The sequence below is a fragment of the Hibiscus syriacus genome, unplaced genomic scaffold (assembly GCF_006381635.1).
Source record: "Hibiscus syriacus cultivar Baekdansim isolate YM2019G1 unplaced genomic scaffold, ASM638163v2 tig00113725_pilon, whole genome shotgun sequence".
NCBI lineage: Eukaryota > Viridiplantae > Streptophyta > Magnoliopsida > Malvales > Malvaceae > Hibiscus > Hibiscus syriacus.
The window spans coordinates 13,812,511-13,825,810 of NW_024063471.1; positions in this window are offsets into that span (position 1 = coordinate 13,812,511).

A 13,300-nucleotide genomic window follows, 5' to 3' on the forward strand; every position below is an offset into this window, starting at 1 on the left:
ATTACTATCCCAATTAAATCGTGCCACTTTGAATTCGAGTCAAACTCTAACAAATCTCCACCCTTACGCGAATTCTGAATGTGCAAAGGTCTCGAAATAGAACAACCAAATTTGATGAGACAAACAAACTAAATAAAAAACAATTCTCCACTTCAACGATCATGTTCTCTACCTCTTCCACAACACCCCTCATGGGGTAATCTTCAGCAATAGACATCTACTGAAGCAAGTTTTTTCTAAGCTTGGATTTCTTCACATCGACGTGGTTATCATAAGTGTCAACTTTGATCACAAATTTATCACCACGAGAAATATCATGTACAACATGATCCTGATCATCAATGATAATTCCATCTTCAAATTTGTTATGCCCACGAAATTGAACTCTTCTCTGCTTCCCATAACTGTTCTACACACGATTATCTTGTTCAACAAAAAATCTTCTTTTCCTTAATTTAGTCAAGATATTTTTACCAGTAACAATGTTATTTGACACGGAGGAGGAAATATCAGCTCCATTATCTAAAATTCTTGAACCCTATAGAATATAATTCTTGACAGTCTTTCTCTACACTTTCAATACAACAAAAAAATTGTTACAAATTTTCATAGCTCCACCTTCACTATAGAATTTGTACCCTTTTGAATCTAGGGTACCTAAAAAATTAAATTTCTACAAAAATCTAGAACATGTCTCATATTAACAAGTGTCTGAATAATCCTATTGAATAACTTAATATTGATTATGTCAATACCTACGACTTTAAAAATGACATTATTTCCCAAAAATACATCACCTGTAGATACAAATTTATACGTCATAACCCATTTACGATTGTGAATCATATGAAAACTACTACCAAAGCCAAGTATCCACTCATCACTTGTTATACAATTGTCATCAGTTGCAACTAGGATTTCTCTATCATTGCACTTTTTTGTAACACTAGCCTCAGTAGATTTTTTGTAGTTTTGCTCTTTATATTCTCTTTTGAGTTTATTCTATAACTGGTAACACATCGATTTAACATGACCTTTCTTTTTATGAAAGTGACAAGTTTTACCTCAGTTGGAAGATTTTGATTCTCCCCTTCCTTAATTACCAAAAGAACACTCACCTTTTTTCCATAGTCTGAGCTAGTCGATCCATGCACCATGAGACCTTCTGCCTAGGGCTCAGAGCCAGATACAAGATGGTTCAACTTATCGAATGAGTGCAGACCATTGTACACCTCTTCAAGAGTAAGTGTTTCACGATTTTACAATATTGTGTCTCTGAAAGATGATTAGGAAGGGGGCAGCGAACATAGGAGGATCGGTCCTAAGTCTTCTCAGTCATACTTCAGTTCAAAACTCTCTAGATTATAGAAAGTTTCCTTAAATACGGTCAGATGTTCTTCAAGAGATGAATCTTTTTCCAACTTGAGCGGACCTGGTCTAAGTGCAAATTGTTGGTCAACGATTTTTGCATGCATAGTTGCTATAATTTCGCCCACAAAGAAACAACTATTTTTTTCAACACATCTTGCAAAATTTGATTTGGCAAGTGTAAACAAATTGAGAAAGGGCTTTACGATCCTTGCACCATTCTTCGTTCATCTAATATGTTGGTGTCTTCTTATCAAACTTTTCCAATGCATCATCTAAGTTCAACTATGCAATGACATCACAAATCTTCACCAGTCATAGTGAGAACCTGGTGTTTTGATCCAATAGTGAAATATCATACTTCATTGTTGCCATAATCTTGAACCTGAAGCTTTGATACCAATTTTTATAATATTGGAATGATTATTGACAAATAAATAAACACAATTGAAAAAAAAAGGAACACCAAGATTTATATGGAAACCCCAAAAAAGGAAAAACACATATAGATGAGAAGAATTTCACTAATATGAAAAAATAAAATACAAGAGGATTTTGGAGAAAGAAAAATACATGTTATCTAACCCTTACCCTTAGCATCTATTTATAAGGATATATACTTGATTACAAAGGAAACTAAATAAAGTAAAAAGTTACTTTAGAAAAAAAACTACTTTAATATAGTTCTCTATTTTTAATTAAACTAGGTTTATTACTTTTCCAATTAAATTGTCACTTTGATTTTGAGTCAAACTCTAACACATATCAAGTTTAAAATTCATGTTATAATATACAAATGATTTAGGTAGCATCAAAATCCCTCCCTTAGAAGGATTGATCCCTTAGCTACCAGTGGTAAAAAAATATAAATAATGATCGAGCAACCAGTGGTAAAAAATATAAATAATGATTGATCTCTCACACCATAAATACTTTGTATCTTTATAAGTAAAACTCTATTACATCCTCAATAGCTCCTAAGAACTAGTAATCATAAAAATTATATTAATAACAAACAAAAGCATCTCCACAATAATAAGAAAGATTATTGAAAAAGCATATAACAATATTAAAGAGTTTAGTAGTGAATAATTGTTATATTTTTCATTGTAAAACACTTGTGAGCTTTATTTTCAATATTGCGCAAGTGTTCTTTGGGTGAGTGCTTAATTTGTGCAAACATATTTGCCTAAATGAGGTTTTTTTAGTTTGCTAAATTTTAATTACTCTTTAAGAGAGAGTGTACTTTTTGGCGTATAAACCTTGAGAGAATTCAGAAGATTACACATTATCCTTAAAGGTTAGCAAATCTAGTGGATTTGAGAAATTCTCAGTGTGGATAGCTAATTTAGTGGATGTAGACTTGATTGAAAAATTGAACAACTCTAAATCATTGCATAAAGTTAATTTTCTTTTGATTGCTTCCACCATAAATTTTTAAAAGGTCAATTCATACTCGTTCTTGGCAGTTGATCAATCGAACTAACAAACAAGAGTCTCGTTTTGTGTAATTTGATTATTGAAGCTGTGTTTCAATGTGATTCTTTCCATGTTTGAATGATAATTATTTTCATCATTTTATATGTTTATGATCCATGGTGATGATTCAGAAACTTATAGCTTCGGGTAAATTGATATGTAAATTCATGCGATGAGTATGTTATGGCATGTGATTGGATAAAAGTTAGATTAGTTGGTGTTAGCATGTGTTGAAGCATAAATACAATGATATGTTGATGAGTGTTATATTTGGCTAATATTTTATTATTAATTAAACTGTGATATTCCCTTTTATAGTGCTAATTTGGGTTATTTGTGTTATATTTCGCACATGACTCTATTTTCCAGAAAACAACAATTAAAGTGTGAATTAAAGCATATTTATCCCATTTATCTAGAGAAGTCAGCGCCAAATCAAATTCAAATACCAAGTTGGGTGCCAACTTCAATAAAATAATCCAAGTAGCAAGATCAAATGAGAAAAAAGCAAGGCGAACCAAAATTCTTTAAGAATTAAACATTGTAATTAAATTCAAATACTTTTTTATTTAATTAATTAGTATTTTAGTTTTCTAAGAATTTTTATTAGGATTTTATTTTCTTAAGGTATTTTATTTTCTTTAAGTTTTCTCAAGCTATAAGTACCCATCATGGTGAAGCTTGAAAGATGTACTTTACAAGTTCATAATTCAGTATAGAACTGATTTTGGCTTATTCTTTCGTTCTAATAAAATTCTGTTCATTTTCATCTATTCTTCCTTCCACACGTCAAGCGTGAGTTCTACTATGCTTGGCTAAACTTTTTGTTAGATGAGTTCTTCCTTCAGGTTTCTTTCTTGATTTTTGGCAAACAGAGAGTGGCAATCGACCTTTCTTCAGACATCTCGATATCTTCAATCCAAGAAGTGAACATTGGCTTAATCGATGTTGCGATTTACAATTGGGAAGGAGAATTGACTTATAGCAAGTTTAATTCCCTAAGAAAACAATTTAGCAGTAGTTCGTTAAGAGAAATCAAGATAGGGTTCGATTCTCATAGAGACACCATAATTCGAGCACGAGCTTTTCCAGTTTTAAACTAGTATTGGCGTTAAAGTAGATATGTGACATTAATCCAAACAAGGTCTAAATTCCAAGAATTGGTTTTGGAGAATTAGTTCATCAGCAAGAAGAAAAAGTTACAAGGTTTAGGCCTTGTAGCCTATAATCGACAAGAATCCGAAGTAAAACTTATTTTAGTGATCGAGACATATTGAGTCAAAGTGAAGCTGAAGGTTATCTCTCTTCATAATTAATTTTTCTACAATTTACTTTTCTTATTTTTATTGCTTTTGTTACTTTTATTTTATTTTATTTAGTTTAATTGATTATTTTAAACCCCTTTTTAGTATAATTATCAAGGAAAATGATCAATTATTTGACAATTATCAAGGAAAATGATCAATTATTTGACAATTATGATTCTTAACAAATTGGCACCATTTCTTGGAATCACGACAAAATTACTGATTAAAGTTTGTTTTGATTTATGACCAGGAAAAAAATCTGGGTGAACTAGTAGATTTGATACTTGATATTGAAGCACTACCACGAAGATTATGCTCACGCACACTACAAGAAAAGCGATTGCAACAACAACAAGAAGAAAAACAAAAATCCAAATCAAATCTAGAACTTAATCCAAAGATACCTTTTGACGCAAAGACATTCTCTAACGTCAAAGAAGACTTCGAAGAACCAATTCCAATGGATTAACAAACAATCTAAGAATTCGTTGCGGTACTTTCGAACCAACATCATTATGCATCACATTCCTTAATGGATATACTCTATTTGAGCTCAAAACAAGTTTAATACATCTTCTACCTACTTTCGATGGAATGCCAAGCAAAAGTCATCACAAGCATCTTACTGAGTTTCATTTGGTATGCTCTAGCATGAAACCACATGGAGTATCTGATGATCAAATAAAACTCTACACTTTTCATTTTTCTTTAGCCGACTAAGCTAAAGATTGGTTATTTTATTTACCTCCTAATTCTCTTCATGCATGGGCTGATATGACTCGTCTTTTTCTTGACATGTTTTTCCCTGTGCCAAAAGAGAATGAATTAAGAAGGAAAATCTTAGGATTACAACAAATAAATGGAGAATCATTATATGACTATTGGGAACAACTCAAGAAACTTTGTGCTAGCTATCCACAACAATGACTATAAAGAGCAAACAGTTCTCCAATACTTTTTCGAAGAACTACTTCCCTTGGAGATGAAGATGATAGATGCAACAAGCGGAGGAGAACTCTTTAATATGACTTCGAATGCAACCAAAAATATGATCTCAACTATGGCTTCTAACTCTCAACAATTTGGCTCTGTGAGTGAACCCACTCGATGGGTTCACGAGATAAGTGCACTTTCATTAAAAATAAAATTGATAAATTCGTTGATATTGTACAATTTCTTGTTTCGGGAAAAAAGACTACAACCAGACTTTGTGGAATATACACAATGCCAGACCATCCCACAGATTATTGTCCGATGTTTCAATAAGACTCTGTAGCATAAGTCAATGCAGATGGAAATTTTTCTGGGACTTCCCCAGAAGTAATATAATCATAACGCCAATACCTATAATTCGGGGTGGAGGGACCATATGAATTTCAACTATGTATAAAACCAATGGAGTCCGCAATAACATCCTTATCAATCGAGACCACCACAACAAATGCTATACCAACCGTCAAAACCTTCCCTAGAATCCATTGTTGAAAGGTTGGCACTATCTTAAGAGAACTTCCAAAACTGAACTAAAGCACATCTACAAATATTGGATAAACAAATGAGTCGACTAGCTCAAACCGTGGGATGTATAGAATCACAAAGGAAGCTACCATCTCAAATCGAGGCGAACCCATGAGAAAACGATTCAGTTACAAAATTGGGATTAGTTTTAAAATGAAATTTCCAAAAATTGATTCTAACCGATTCAGTTACAACGACTTTCAAGCGGGAAATCACATACTAGAACCTTCCTAATCGGTATAAATATATGTGATTTTCAAGAGTAACACACCAATTAATCAGTAAAAGAAGCAAGATTACTATTTTCTAAAGGAAAATTCAGAAAGAAATAAGAAGGGGAAGAGGAAAAGAGGAAGCTCACCATTCGAAGGGTCATCACTGCCATCCCCTTTGGTTACAACCGTTCGTCGTTGTGGAGTGAAGATATCGTCTTGTTTTGATTTGCATGAGGTTTCTTTTGTGCTTTGTTTGGGGATCAAATCTGAAAATGATGGAAGTTGGGAGATGTTGAAGAACATGATTTTTTTCTTATTTCTTTGATGGTTTTAATCAGGGAAAACAAGTTTGATAGGTGTTTTGACAAAAAAATTATTAAATATAGACATTTAGTGAAGAAAATTTGAAGGAAAAAAGAAAAATAGTGGTTCTTGTTACAGAAAAGGGGAAGATTTGTTTTTGAGATAAGTATTTTTGAAAGAAAGAAAAGGAAGAGAGGAGAAGAGAAGATAAGGGACGGGAGGAGCACAGTGGCACTAAAAAGCATGGTTTTCATAATCGGATCGGTCAACGAACAAACCGTATTATTGATTCATTGATTTAATCGATCGAATCAATCGAATTAGTTAGATCAATCGGAAGAATCGGACGACGTCATAATTAATTAATTATTTAAAAAATTAAATAAAAAATATAAAAAATATTTAATAAAAATAGTTTTTTATATCACAAGTCATATTCAAAGCAAGTTATAACATATATAAGTTAAAAACCATAAAATCAAGTGAAACAAAATGATTCAAATCAACTACAACATAATATTTAAGGTAAAACATATTAAATAATAAATATAATTATATAACTATAATCAAAAAATAATTTTGGGGCTAAAAAAAGCATAACAAATGATGTCGTTTGGTTTAATTTTTTTTTAAAAAATCTCATATAGTTAAGAAACATAGAAGAACATCACAAAAGTCTAAAGAGTAAAAAATATGAAAACAAAACATTTTCACATTACTAAGAAACATAGAAGAGCATCACAACTGACTTCTATAAATAATAGAGGTAATTTAACATTCAAAATCATAGAGCCTTTTGGTGAGCACAGAGCGAAGTATTCTTTTGCTTCAATCGAGCTCGAATTTCAGGCTTCAATCGAGCTTCTAAAATTTTTTTTGAGTTCGAGCCTTTTTGAGTTCAAGTTTCAATATTATATTTCAAGTTCGAGTTGAATTTGATAATTTTTAGCTCGTGAGTTTTTAAGTCGAGTTGTCCTTACTTTTAAAGTTTTCGAGTTTGACTCGACTCGTTTAACAAACGACGTTGTTTTATTTAATTTTTTTAGAAAAAAAACAGAATCGGTTTTCAACCGGTTCTCGGTCCGATTCAACGGTTCACAACCGGTTCAACAGTTTCTTCCGATTCACTAATAACGATTTAACCGATATAGAATGAACCGAACCAGACAACAATTCTCGATTGAACCAACCGGTCCGATCCGATTTTTAAAACACTGACTAAAAGAATGGGGGGGAAGAGATGAAGTTTCATGCGTGAACCTAAGGAGTTGTGCCTTTACGGTTTACTTGGTTTATTTAAAGCACGTGTCATTAAACATTCACATATTTATATCAGTGGACCTATTTTTTCTTTTCTTTTAATTTGGTCATTGCAAAATTGCAATTTGGATGTTTCCTGATTTTCATTTAATTCAATTCACTCTCGATTCCTTTTAATTTGATTGTTAATGTGTTTAATTGTTGAATACATATATTAATTTTTTTAAATCCTTTAATTTTAGTCATGTGTAATTTTAAATTAAAACCCTTAGACTTTAAGACCTTTAGATTTGGTCATTCTTTAGAACTTGACTTCTAATTAGGTTCTTTAAATTTTAGAATTTCTTTTAATTTAGTTCTTAATTTTAACTTATAAGTTAAGAATTAAACTTTAGGTTTAGAACTTCATTAATTAGATCATTAGATAAAATTTATAGATTAGATCAAAGACCTTAAGATTAGGTTCATTAGTATTAATTACTAATTTAGAATAAATTTTATCCTTCTAAGTCTAATTACTTCTAATCTAGTTCGGATACCTTTTAAAAATTTAGAAACTCATTATAAGTACATAATTGAGATTAATTAAAAATATTTATCTATTTTCTAATATTGAAAAGAGCGCTCCTAAAACAATTGGACGTTTGATTTTAATATTTGTAAATAAATAAATATTTTCAAGTGGTCGCTTAAAATTAAATTAGGTCCCATTAATTAATGCTTAAATATCGACTCATCCTTCCTCAATAACTCAATTAATTGTTTAATCCCTAGTTTTTTTAAGGACTTTATTATTTGTTTTCTTTTCTAAAAATATTTCAAATGACATTCTTTAAAACATTTGTAATTGAAGCTTAAGAAATGGTTCCCTTAACATAAGTAGGGAGTTTCTTTCTCCATTAATTAAAAATAAATAAATATTGTCGGCCTTTCCCTATTTAAAAAAATATAGAAAATGTCAATATTATTTCAATTAAAACGTAATAAATAATTCTCTTCATATAACATGGAGTTACTTTCTTCATTAATTAGAAATAGTACTAAACATTTTCTAAGGTTTTCAAATTTCTTAAAAACCAAACAATTTTTTAATATTCTAATTAAAACATAAGAAATAGTTCTCTTAACATAACTAGGGAGGTTTTTTCTTCTTTAATCAGAAAAAATATTAATATATGTTTTTTCTTTTCCTAAATTTCCTTTTAAAATATTTTTATTTATTTTTAGAATAAAAGAATCCTTAATTCAAATTCTTAAATTTCTAATAATATGGAAAAACTTATAATTAGTTGTACTGATTATGGGCACTACGGGAGTGTTAATCATTCTCCAAGCGTAACCGACTCCTGGACCCATAATCTCTTAAATGTAGACTAATCGCATCTTTTTAAACTCTTATTAAAATTATTTAAAAAGACATTTTCCTGGGTGTTCGACCTACTTAACCCCAAAGGTCGATGTCGACTCCATCCATTTCCAAACATTTTTAATTTCTGTCAAATTTGCAACCCAAAATCTAACCGAGTAAAAAAGTCGTCATGACAGCTTGGTGACTTCAGTGGGAACTGAACCCAGAATCTCTGGTTTCTTAGTGAGTCAGACCATAAAATCAATTATATTTTGTCCCTATATTATAAAATTATGAATTAAGTTTTAATTTTTATTTCCTTTCTTGTAAATAGTTGTACTAATGTTTGACTTCAATGATTTTCAGTTATTAGATCTATTCTGAAATTGTGTGATTTATCTTGTTCTCTTATGTGGTTCTTGTCCAAACGATTTTTTTCATTTAAAAATGGAATTTTAAAAACCACACATTTCTTAATTTCTCTTTTGGTTAATTTTTAATTGAAAGTAATATGATTTAAAAAATCTATTGCTTCGAAAAAATTTGGGATTCCCTTTAAAATAGAAAAACGTATGGTTCGAGGAGTCACCAGCAATCTTTGATTAGGGTGTGATTAGGCACCCAAAAACGTATTTTGTCATTTTAATAAAAATATTAATTTTAATTAAAATAATAAATTTGAGGTCTTCGTTACCAAAATTCGAGTTCGAGAGTCAGTTATGCGTGGGGAAGGATTAGCACCCCACAACGTCCTAAATCGGTACATAGTCAATTAATTAATAGTATTTTCAATGAAATTTACAAGTTTGAATTTAATTTAGTTTATGATCCCATAAAACAAACATTTATGAATTTTAAAATGAAATATAATAATATTTAATTATTTCCCATCGAGAAGGAAATAACCCCTCATACCCTGAGGCAATTAATTTGTAATCCAATTAAAATAAAAAATATTACAGTTCCATCATAATATTCAAATACACACAAACAAATTAAATTCAAAATTAACAATCCTTTTTATAAAGAAGAATGATATTCGATTATTTAAATTCGTCGAGATCAAACCTTAGACAAGTTCTAACAATCTTTTCTCGAAGAATTTAAATAAACGAATATTTTTTTCTTCCCAAGTTTTAGGTGAAAACAACATTTTAAGGTTTCACTTAACGAGATACACTTTCAGTTTAAAATCATTGAAAGCGGTTATCTAATAAATTAAGACAAGCAACTCATAACGATTTTAAAATAAAAGGATATTACCCTTAATCTAAATATTTGATATGAGTCGAGTTATGCTCGAGAGGATAACATACATGAATTAATTAAAAAGTATTATGTGATCATCTAAATATTAAAGAATATATGAAAAAAAATCATGTGAGGTGACATTTTAATGCAAAAAATTATATACATATATTTTTTACACTATAATATATAAACTAAATGTGTATTAACATATAATGCATAAACATGACTCAGATACAAAACTAAAATAAAATCATAGCACCTCAAAATAGGAATTTCAAAATTAAGTATACTAATTAAAATAAAGACTAAATAATAGTGAACATAAACTTTACCATCTTAACAACAAACATGATAATAATCGGGGTGGAAATACAAATATTATACCATACTAGCACTGAGATTGAAATAAAACCATCATTATCACAAGAAATCAGAATAAACCCCAAACATACACATGACTAAAATGAAACATTCAAAAAGTTAAAGGCCAAATGTCTAAAATAACAGAAATTAATGAAAGTAATACTTGGGACTGAAATTAAATGCACATACAAAATGGAGACAAAATTATATAAATGAAACTTCGATTTGAGGACTAAAATGAATCAAAATGGAAAACTTGAGTGGCTCATACAACAAATAACCCATGCGCGAAATGGGTAACCTAAACCTCCCAAATGACGTCGTTTCAGCAATCATATATATACAACATTTTAGGCAAAAACTAAACCTAGTCTCATTTTCACCTTCTTCTTTTTCTTTCAGCCGATTCCTTCCCCTCTCTCTTTTATCCTCTCTCTATTCTTTTCTTTTTCCTCTTCTCCCCTCAAACCCACGGCCACCACGACCGCCATCACGTACGAACCCCGATGAGGGGTCAAATAGACCCCTTAATCGAACCTCACTCCTTAAACCAAAGACCATAAGCCTTTCAAAACAAAACCCCTTTTCCTTTTAAACCCAGACAAAACATAACCCCTTTTCCTTTTAAACCCAGACAAAACATAACCCTAAACAGCACCTTCTCCGCCATTCTCCGCCAAGGCAACCTCCATGGTCACCGCCCATGAAGGCTCCTATGGTGAACCTAGACAAAACAGAACCACTTCTCGTAAACCAAACCCTATATCTAATCAAACCACCCAACTTCTCTAAACCCTAGGCCCATTAGCTAAGATTCCTGCAAAATAACTTTTCCCCAAAGACCCTGAACACAACTAAACGAACTAAGGATGAAGGATTTACCTTCGAATCGACGGGGTTTTCGCTCCTAGCAACGGCGACGAAGACTTCTGGACAGAAAAGGTAATATTCTTTCTTTTTGGATTCGAGTCTTGGTTAATAGGTGATTTGGTCATAAAAAAGAGAAAGTTTCTGTGGTTTTCTTTGCTCTCTTTCTCTGATGCTAAAAATAGATTTTTTTTTCGTGTTCTCTCACTCGGGTTTTTGATTGCTGATGATCCCCTTTTTTTCTTGTTGCTAAAATTCTCCCTTTATGTTGATCCTATACCCCGTATTTATTAATTTCCCATTCTGTTTTCATTTGCCTTGCTGGAAATTCTACGTGGCGAAGAATCTCTTCTGGTTATTTGTTTGTTGCAGGTACCATCCAAGCGGTTGCATGAACGAGACAGCTGGCCCATGTGGAGGCTTCGGGTGGAGCTAGGCCGTTGGATCACTAACTGGATCCAACGGTTTGCATAATGAGGCTGCGGTAGAAGATGATCTTAGGGTTAACAAACCCTAACTCAAGTATAATCCGATCATTGATCTCACAAGAGATCCAACGGTGCATGTTGGGCAGCGATGGGAATGACCAAAAACCCTATCTTTGTTGGACGTTGCTTTTTGGGCCTCAACTGGGTTCATTTATAATTATTTTGGGCCTATAAAATAAAATATTTAATTAGTGCACTTTAAATTATATTATATATATATTTTGATTTAATTATTTATTATATATTTATTTATACATATATAATCATAATAGTATACTCTCCTACTTAATAATATGAATAAGCCTATATAACTAATATATAAACCCAAACGAAATCTTAATGCGATCCGCGGACAAAATGAGCATCTACAACTGCCTTTCTTTGCTCATTGTCGTGCAACGAGAATAGAGAAAATATCAAAGTATGGTCATATTTGTCCGGTTATGAAGAACTCGAAAAGTTAATCCGCTCTGCTGTATGTTCAGGGTAGGTCGTACTTGATATGTTCCATCTTTTTTTTTTTTGGAATACTAAATCTGAAAAAAGAATAATATGCTCAACTACTCTTTAGGGGAGGTCAGACTCGAAAAAATTTTGATTCACTTTGCTGCTCTTTAGGGAAGATTGAATCGAATGTGATTTGCTTCGCTGTTCTTCAAGAATACCAAATTTGAAAGAAAAAAGAATATGCTCCGCTACTCTATAGGGTAGATCAGACTTTAGAATAATTTGATTCACTTCCCTGCTCTCCAGGGAAGATTGAATCGGATTGTGATTTGCTTCACTGCTCTTTAGGAAGATCAGATCTGTAATAAGAAGAATTTGCTCCACTACTCTTTAGGGGAGGTCAGACTCGATGAAACTTTGATTCACTTCGCTGCTCTTCAGGGAAGATTCAATCGGATGTGATTTGCTTCACTGCTCTTCAGGAAGATCAAATCTGAAAAAAGAAGAAATCTACTCTGTTACTCTTTAAGGGAGGTCAGACTCGAGAAAAAATTTGATCCACTTATCTACTCTTCAGGGAAGATTGAATCGAATGTGATATGCTTCACTGCTCTTCAGGAAAACCAAATTTGAAAGAATAAAAAATCTCCTCCGCTACTCTTTAGGGGAGGTCAGACTTGAGAAAAACTTTGATTCAATTTTCTGCTCTTCATGAAAGATTGAATCGAATGTGATTTGATTCACTGCTCTTCAGGAAGACCAAGTCTGATAAAAGAAGAATCTGCTCCACTACTCTTTAGGGGAGGTTAGACTCGAGAGAATTTTGATTCACTCCACCACTCTTTAGGAGGAATTGAATCGAGATCGATTTGTTTCAAAGATCGAACCTGAAAATCAAACATTTCCAATCATTAGTGTATACCTAAGAATTTGAAAATATTATTCCTGAAGGTCTAAGATTTGAGAGAATTTTTGACAATCAATCTCTCTTGTGCGAACTTGTCTCATAGCCACCAGATATGTGAATCTGCTTTGGCTCAATTGTCATTTAAACATCCCTATTTTTGAGATTTTGAATTGGTTACT